Source organism: Piliocolobus tephrosceles, unplaced genomic scaffold (assembly GCF_002776525.5).
Source record: "Piliocolobus tephrosceles isolate RC106 unplaced genomic scaffold, ASM277652v3 unscaffolded_28119, whole genome shotgun sequence".
NCBI classification, from domain to species: Eukaryota; Metazoa; Chordata; class Mammalia; order Primates; family Cercopithecidae; genus Piliocolobus; species Piliocolobus tephrosceles.
The window spans coordinates 1-8,742 of record NW_022311109.1 but is presented as its reverse complement, the minus strand read 5'-3'; positions in this window follow the sequence as shown (position 1 = coordinate 8,742).

Below are 8,742 nucleotides of genomic sequence, written 5' to 3'. Positions count from 1 at the left end.
AAAAAAAAAAGTGAAGAGGGAAAGGGCCTTTCCTGTTTCCCTTCAGTCATTTAGAACATTTTACAAAACACTATAGGTAAGAAAGAAGGTGAATCTGTAATCAGGGAAAGGAGAGTTCCAGCTGGCCATGTGAAAGCTGTGTGTCATGTGACTCAACCCCATGATCACATTGCTTCAAGATAATTGAGAGATCTGTCAGCTTAAATTTTGGAATTACTTTGTTGTTTTTGTTGTTTGTTTGTTTTGAGACAAGGTCTCACTCTGTCGGCCAGGCTGGAGTGCAGTGGCGCGATAGCTCACTGCAGCCTCCACCTCCTGGGTTCAAGTAATTCTCCTGCCTCAGCCTCCCAAGTAGCTGGGATTACATGCATGTGCCACCACACTCGGCTAATTTTTGTATTTTTAGTAAACACGGGGTTTTACCACATTGGCCAGGCTAGTCTCACACTCCTGTCCTCAAGTGGTCCGCCCACCTTAGCCTCCCAAAGTGGTGGGATTACTGGTGTGAACCACTGCACCCGGCCTGACTTACTTGTTCACACAGCCCATATAGGTAGAAAATTTCTATGTATGTAATTACAAGGTAATTGGTAAATTGTGCCTGATTAAGCATAAATTTTATTTTCCTATAAATTAGTAATTTCCAAGAGTTGTATTTAAATTTGATTTCAGGGCCCTTAGGTAGGACCCTAGGGTACTACACATAGTTCGGTCTCATTGCTTCTTATTTAAATTTTTTCACACTTTCCAGGGCGATTGGTTTCAGCTTACATTTTCCAAATATATGCAATGCAGGGTCTCAAATCCTCCACCCTCATACCACAGCCTAACTCTTCAAGGGCTTACAGTAAAATCAGTGTCTGAACATTTCACATGAGAGGAAAGCAGAGAATCACCACTAGACATTTTCCTGAAAAATCCTTTCTGCCTCTCCTCCTGTTACCTTTCCTAGACACAGACACCTTATCAGGATATCTTTGGGATGAGGTTCCTTTCTGGAAACTTTACAGGTGGTATGTCTTCAGTACACCCTTCTATCTTTTCCAGGTTTTGAGTTTTAGAACTGCCTGTTGCTGACCGAAGACCCCCACAGTTGCCGTGTCTCTTGGAGGGTCTAGTGGGTATCAGTGCCTAGGGGAGTGGGGCCTCCCAAGGGAACAGCTGAATGACTAATGGTGGAGGAGATAGATGCCTGGTATACTCTTCATCTAGATACCCAATTCATGGGTGCTCCGCTTCTCTCTCCCAACTTCAGTTTCCATTAATTGGAGACACATGGCAGGTCAGCTAATTGGATGTTGCTATTGAGGAAAAGCAGAAATGATACCTGTCCTTTGGATTGTCTCAACTGTGAAGAGAGAAATATCCCAAAAGACAAGGAAAGGCCACTCCAACAAGGTTGTATCTGACTGTCCCACAGGGAGGTGGTCACCAGAATGCAGCTGTGTAAGTTGACCACATGGAGGAACTGGGAGGAGGTGGAGAACTGGAAACTCGGTTGAGTTTGAGTAAAGGTTTCTTCTGTTACGAGAATGTGAAATCCATAAAGAAAATGCATGCTAAGGTAGCATATGATTATAAGAACTCACTATAACCGGCACCTCTAGAATGAATTAAATTATTGTATATGGAGATGATGAATAGTAGATTGATTATTCTCCGGTAGAGAACCATTTGTCCCTGCTTTTTCCGTTAAGTGTTCACCACTTATATCATTGGCTGACAACACCTGGTTTGTCATAGTTTCACATTACCTTAAATAGATGCCCAGACTGGGTGCGGTGGCTCATGCCTGTAATACCAGCACTTTGGGAGGCTAAGACTGGCAGATCACCTGAGGTCAGGAGTTTGAGACAAGCCTGATCAATATGGTGAAACTCCATCACTATTAAAATTCAAAATTAGCCAAGCATGGTGGTGCATGGCTGTAATCCCAGCTACTCGGGAGGCTGAGGCAGGAGAATCACTTGAACCTGGGAGGTGGTGGTTGCAGTGAGCCAAGATTGCCGAGATTGCACCATTGCTCTCTAGCCAGGGCAACAAGAGCAAAACTCTGTCTCAAAACAAACAAACAAACAAACAAAAAAAAACATAGGTGCCCTAGTTTCACAATTTGCTGTTCTCCATTGACCTATCTTTCCACCTCTGATAATACCATTTTCTATTAATTAGTTTAGAGTTCAAAGCTGTGGTGTGTAGTAGGGATAGTGCCTCTGTATCTTAGTCATGTTGGGCTGCTGTATCAAATTACCATAGACTGGGTGACTTAAAGAATAGACATTTATTTCTGGCAGTTCTTGAGTTTGTGAAGTCCATGTTCAGGGAGCTGGCAGATCTAGTATCTGGTACGGGCCCGCTTCCTGGTTTACAAATGGGCATCTTGTGGTTTCTTCACCTGACAGAAAAGAGAGGAAGCCGGCTCTCCTGTGTCTTCTTATAAGAGCACTAATCTCATTCAGAAAGGATTTACTCCTATGCTCTCATCTAATCCTAATTACTTCCCAGAGATGTCAGCTTCTAATACTATATTGGGGGTAGGTTATTAATGTGTGATTTTTTTGAGGTGATGCAAATATTCACACCATAACACCCCCCAACCATATTCTATAGAGGATCTTGGCTATTTTTAGTCATTGTCTTGTATTTCACTTTTTAGAAGTACTTTTTTCTTAATTTTAGTGAAAGAAACAAACTGCCTTGTACATTTCATAAAATAAAATATAACTGTAGGCATATTTCAGAGAGGTTACATCATAGTGATACTTAATCTCCTTTTAAGGACACATGGCATTTTTTCCATTATTGCATTTTATATTGATGTTTTTCAGTGTAAACTTTTTGCATAATAATCATTTTTTATCCTTCTTGAGACTTTTTTGGACTTCAAGAAAATTAATTTTAATAGAAATTAGTGGCCGGGCGTGGTGGCTCATGCCTGTAATCCCAACACTTTGGGAGGCCAATGCATGCAGATAGCCTAAGTTCAGGAGTTTGAGATCACCCTAATGAACATGGAGAAACCCCATCTCTACTAAAAACACAAAATTAGCCAGGCGTGGTGGCACAGGCCTATAATCCCAGGTATTCAGGAGGCTGAGGCAGGAGAATCGCTTGAACCTGGGATGCAGAGGTTGCGGTGAGCCAAGATCCCAAGATCGTGCCATTGCACTCCAGCAACAAGAGTGAAACTGTCTCAAAAAGAAAGAAATAAATTAGTCCAGCCTGGGCAACATGGCAAACCTTGTCTATACAAAAACTTATCTGGTCATGGTGATGTGTGCCTGTAGTCCCAGCTACTTAGGACACTGAGGTGGAAAGAACTGTTAAGCCTAGGAGTTCGAGGCTGCAGTGAGCTATGATTGCACCACTACACTCCAGCCTGGGTAACAGAATGAGACCCTGTTTCGAGAAAAAAGAAAAGAAAACAAACAAAAAAATTAGTTTCAATCTGTTATGCTGTTGTTGCAGATAATTAGAATTCACTGAGATTTATTTCTGTATAGGATGTGCATTCCAGAAACTAAAAGTATTACATATGCACAAATTACATTTAAAAATTGCACAATGAATCCAAATATTGATGGAGCCAGTACTGTGAATGATAAGACAACTGCCCTACTTTTCTTTATGCTTCCCCAACCTGGGTACCCATCCATATCAGTATATTTTATTTTTGTACGTTTTTTATGCAAATGATAACCAATATGCCAATATGTGATTTTTTTTTCTTTTTTTTGAGATGGAATCTCGCTTTGTCGCCCAGGCAGGAGTGCAGTGGCGAGATCTTGGCTCACTGCAAGCTCCACCTCCCGGGTTCATGCCATTCTCCTTCCTCAGCCTCCGGAAAGGCTGGGACTACAGGCGCCTGCCACCACGCCCGGCTAATATTTTGTATTTTTAGTAGAGATGGGGTTTCACCGTGTTAGCCAGGATGGTCTCGATCTCCTGACCTCGTGATCCACCTGCCTCGGCCTCCCAAAGTGCTGGAATTACAAGCATGAACCACTGTGCCCGGCCCATATGTTGTATTTTATATTGGGTTTTATTTAAACTCAGTTGTGAACCTTACATGGAATGATAGTTAATTCACTTTCTTATTTAGTTGATTTTATGATTTAGAACAATGGTTGTTTACCCAAAACATTGAGCAGATAATCCACAGAGTTCCCACATTTTTCTTCTAAGCTCGTAGTTCCCCCTATTTTAAACATCTTGACTGGCCAGGTGCTGTGCCTCATACCTGTAATCCTACCACTTAGGGAGGCTGAAACAGGAGGATGGCTTGGACTCAGGAGTTGGAGGCCAGCCTAGGCAACATAGCAAGACCCTGTTTCCAAAAAAAAAAAAAAAAATGTTTTAAACCAAAGAAACCATATTGACTGTGTGTAGTGTATCCTACAGTTGATGCAAGAATATATTACATGTGAACATGATGAAAATTGAAGACGCCAATGCTATTATTACCTAAAGTCCATCTTTTACATTAAACTTCACTCTTGTTCTGTGGTTTAAGACGACTGCATGTGTCATGTATTCACCATCACAGTCTTATACAGAAGCATTTCACTGCCCTCAAAATCCCCTGTGCTCCTCCTAATCATACCTCTCCCCTCACTCTTTTGCCATCCCTGTTTATCCCTGGCAACAAATGATGATGTTCCTGCCTCTAGAGTTTTGCATTTTCCAGAATATCACATATTTGGAATGATGCTGTAAGTGGCCGTTTCAGACTTGCTTCCTTCATGTAAAAATATGCGTTAAAGGTCTCGAAAGCTTTGTTGCTTGACAACTCATGTATTTTTTATTTTTGTTTATTTATCTAAAAAAAATTTTTTGTTTTTGAATGGCGTGAACCCAGGAGGCGGAGCTTGCAATGAGCCGAGATTGCGCCACCACACTCTAGCCTGGGCGACACAGCGAGACTCTGTGTCAAAAAAAAAAAATTTTGTTTTTGTTTTTGTTTTTTTAGAGACAGGGTCTCAAACATCTCAGCTCAGGTGATCCTCCCACCTCAGCTTCCCAAAGTGCTGGGATTCCACTTGTGAGCCACCATGTCCGGCCACTCATTTTCTTTCACCACTGAGTAGCATTAACACTGGATGGGTGTTACCATAGTTTGTTTCTTTATTCACCTGTTGCAAGGCTCATCTTGAGCCTGGTGTGATGATGCCTCATCCCTGAGTTCCCAGCCCGTGGGAGACAGAGGTGAGAAGATTGCTTGAGGCCAGGAGTTAGAGACCAGCCTGGTAGATACAGTGTGAGACCTCCTCTATTTTTTTTTTTTAAAGACTCACCTTGTTTGAGTTTAGTTTTTGGCAGTTATGAGTAAGGCTGCTAAAAATGTTTGTGGGAGGACTTTTGTGTGGACATCAGTTTTCAGTTCATTTGGGTCAATATTGTAGGAATGAGACTACTGAATCAGTAGGACACCACGCCTATTTTTTTCAGAGCTCCGCAGACTGTCTTCCAAATCGGCTGTAGAATTTTCCATTCACATCCACAGTGAAGGAGAGTTCACTGTCATTGGCATTAGGAAGTGTCAGTGTTTTGGATTTTAGCTACTCCACCAGGTATTTGCTGCTGCCTCATTGTTTTCTTTTTTTCTTTTTTCTTTTTTTTTTGGAGATGCAGTTTCACTCTCATTGCCCAGACTGTAGTGCAATGGCGTAACCTCAGCTCACTGCAGCCTCTGCCTCCTGGGTTCAAACGATTCTCCTGACTCAGCCTCTAGAGTATCTGGGATTACAGGCGTGCGCTGCCTCACCTGGCCAATTTTTGTATTTTTAGTAGAGATGAGGTTTTAACATGTTGGCCAGGCAGGTCTCAAACTCCTGACCTCAGGTTATCCACCCGCCTCGGCTTCCCAATGTGTCATATTACAGGCATGAGCCACTGCGCCAGGCGTGAGCCACTGCGCCTGGCCTGTTTTCATTTTGCTCTGAAATGACATGTAACGTAAAGCATTCTGTCATATGTTTGTTGGCCATAATTAGTCTTTGGGGGAGGTATACTTGGAAAGATCCTGCTTTTTTTTTTTTTTTTTTTTTGGAGGTGGAGTCTGGCTCTGTCGCCCAGGCTGGAGTGCAGTGGTTTAATCTTGGCTCACTGCAACATCTGCCTCCTGGGTTCAAGCGATTCTTCTGCCTTAGCCTCCTGAGTAGGTGGGATTACAGGCTTATGCCACCAGGCCTAGCTAATTTTTGTATTTTGAGTTGAGACTGGGTTTCACCATGTTAGGCTGGTCTCAAACTCCTGACCTCGGTGATCCACCCGCCTCAGCCTCCCAAAGTGCTGGGATTACAGGCATGAGCCACTGTGCCTGGCTTTTTGCTTCTTTTTTGATTGGTTGGTTTTTTTCTTGTAGAATTTTAGGAGTTCTTCATTACCTTTTGGATACCAGTCCTTCATCGGATAGGTGTTCTGCAAAGATTTTGTCCCAGTCTGTCACTTGTCTTTTTATTCTGTTAACAAAATCATTTCCATAACAGACACTTTTACTTTGTTTTTTTGTTATTTGGTTTTGTTTTTTAATTATACTTTTAAGTTCTAGGGTACATGTGCACAATGTGCAGGTTTGATACATAGGTATAACATGTGCCATGTTGGTTTGTTGCATCCATCAACTCGTCATTTACATTAGGTATTTCTCCTAATGCTATCCTTCCCCCAGCCCTCCACCCTCTGACAGGCCCCAGTGTGTGATGTTCCCTGCCCTGTGTCCAAGGGGTCTCATTGTTCAGTTCCCACCTATGAGTGAAAACATGTGGTGTTTGGATTTCTGTTCTTGTGATAGTTTGCTGAGAATGATGGTTTCCAGCTGCATCCATGTCCCAGCAAAGGACACGAACTCATCCTTTTTTTATAGCTGCATAGTATTCCATGGTGTATATGTGCCACATTTTTTTATTCAGTCTATCATTGATGGACATTTGGGTTGGTTCCAAGTCTTTGCTATTGTGAATAGTGCCACAATAAACATATGTGTGCATGTGTCTTTTTAGTAGCATGATTTGTAATCCTTTGGGTATATACCCAGTAATGGTATGGCTGGGTCAAATGGTATTTCTAGTTCTAGATCCTTGAGCAATTGCCATACTGACTTCCACAATGGTTGAACTAGTTTACATTCCCACCAACAGTGTAAAAGTGTTCCTATTTCTCCACATCCTCTCCAGCACCTGTTGTTTCCTGACCCTTTAATGATTGCCATTCTAACTGGTGTGAGACGGTATCTCATTGTGGTTTTGATTTGCATTTCTCTGATGGCCAGTGATGATGAGCATTTTTTTCATGTGTCTGTTGGCTGCATAAATGTCTTCTTTTGAGAAGTGTCTGTTCATATCCTTTGCCTACTTTTTAATGGGGTTGTTTCATTTTTTCTTTAAATTTGTTTGAGTTCTTTGTAGATTCTGAATATTAGCCTTTTGTCAGATGGGTAGATTGCAAAAACTTTCTCCCATTCTGTAGGTTGCCTGTTTACTCTGATGGTAGTTTATTTTGCTGTGCAGAAGCTCTCTAGTTTAATTAGGTCCCATTTGTCAATTTTGGCTTTTGTTGCCATTGCTTTGGTGTTTTAGTCATGAAGTCCTTGCACATGCCTATGTCCTGAATGGTATTGCCTAGGTTTTCTTCTAGGGTTTTTATGGTTTTAGGTCTGATATTTAAGTCTTTAATCCATCTGGAATTAATTTTTGTATAAGGTGTAAGGAAGGGATCCAGTTTCAGCTTTCTACATATGGCTAGCCAGTTTTCCCAGCCCCATTTATGAAATAGGGAATCCTTTCCCCATTCCTTGTTTTTTGTCAGGTTTGTCAAAGATCAGATGGTTGTAGATGTGTGGTATTATTTCTGAGGGCTCTGTTCTGTTCCATTGGTCTATATCTCTGTTTTGGTACCAGTACCAGGCTGTTGGGCCTGGCTGATTTTTGTATTTTTTGTAGAGATGGAGTTCCACCATGTTGGCCAGGCAGATCTCAAACTGCTAACCTCCATAATTACACCTGCCTTGGCCCCCAAAGTACTGGAATTATAGGCATGAGTCGCCATACCTGGCTGCCACCATGATTTATTATCATTACTTATTGTAAAACAAAACTTAAAACTTAATCAGCTTAAGGAATTTTACATGTACAGTTGAGATAGTTTGACAGATCTACATAAGTTCTGTAAGATGAATTCTATTGTATTTTGCTTATTGCAATTATCCTGAGGTGAGGTTTCATGCATATTGCAGTGTGGAGCAAGATGTTATTTTCTTTTTTTTTTTTTCGAGACGGCAGGTTCAATGGCGCAATCTTGGCTCACCGCAATCTCTGCCTTTCAGGTTCAAGCAGTTCTCCTGCCTCAGCCTCCTGAGTAGCTGGGATTACAGGCGCACGCCTCCACGCCCAGCTAATTTTGTATTTTTAGTAGAGACAAGATTTCTCCACGTTGGTCAGACTGGTCTCCAGCTCCAACCTCAGGTGATTGACCCACCTCAGCCTCCAAAAGTGCTAGGCTTGCAGACATAAGCCACAGCGCCTGGCCAAAATGTTACTTTCTAAGTATAAATAATATCCCATTGTATGTATATACTTAGGACATTTTGTTTATCCATTGAGCCATCATTGGATATGTGGCTGGCTACATTGCTCATTCCTGCCATGCCAGGCGGGTCGTATAGTGATTGAATCTATGCTAGGCCGGGCGCGGTGGCTCAAGCCTGTAATCCCAGCACTTTGGGAGGCCGAGACGGGCGGATCA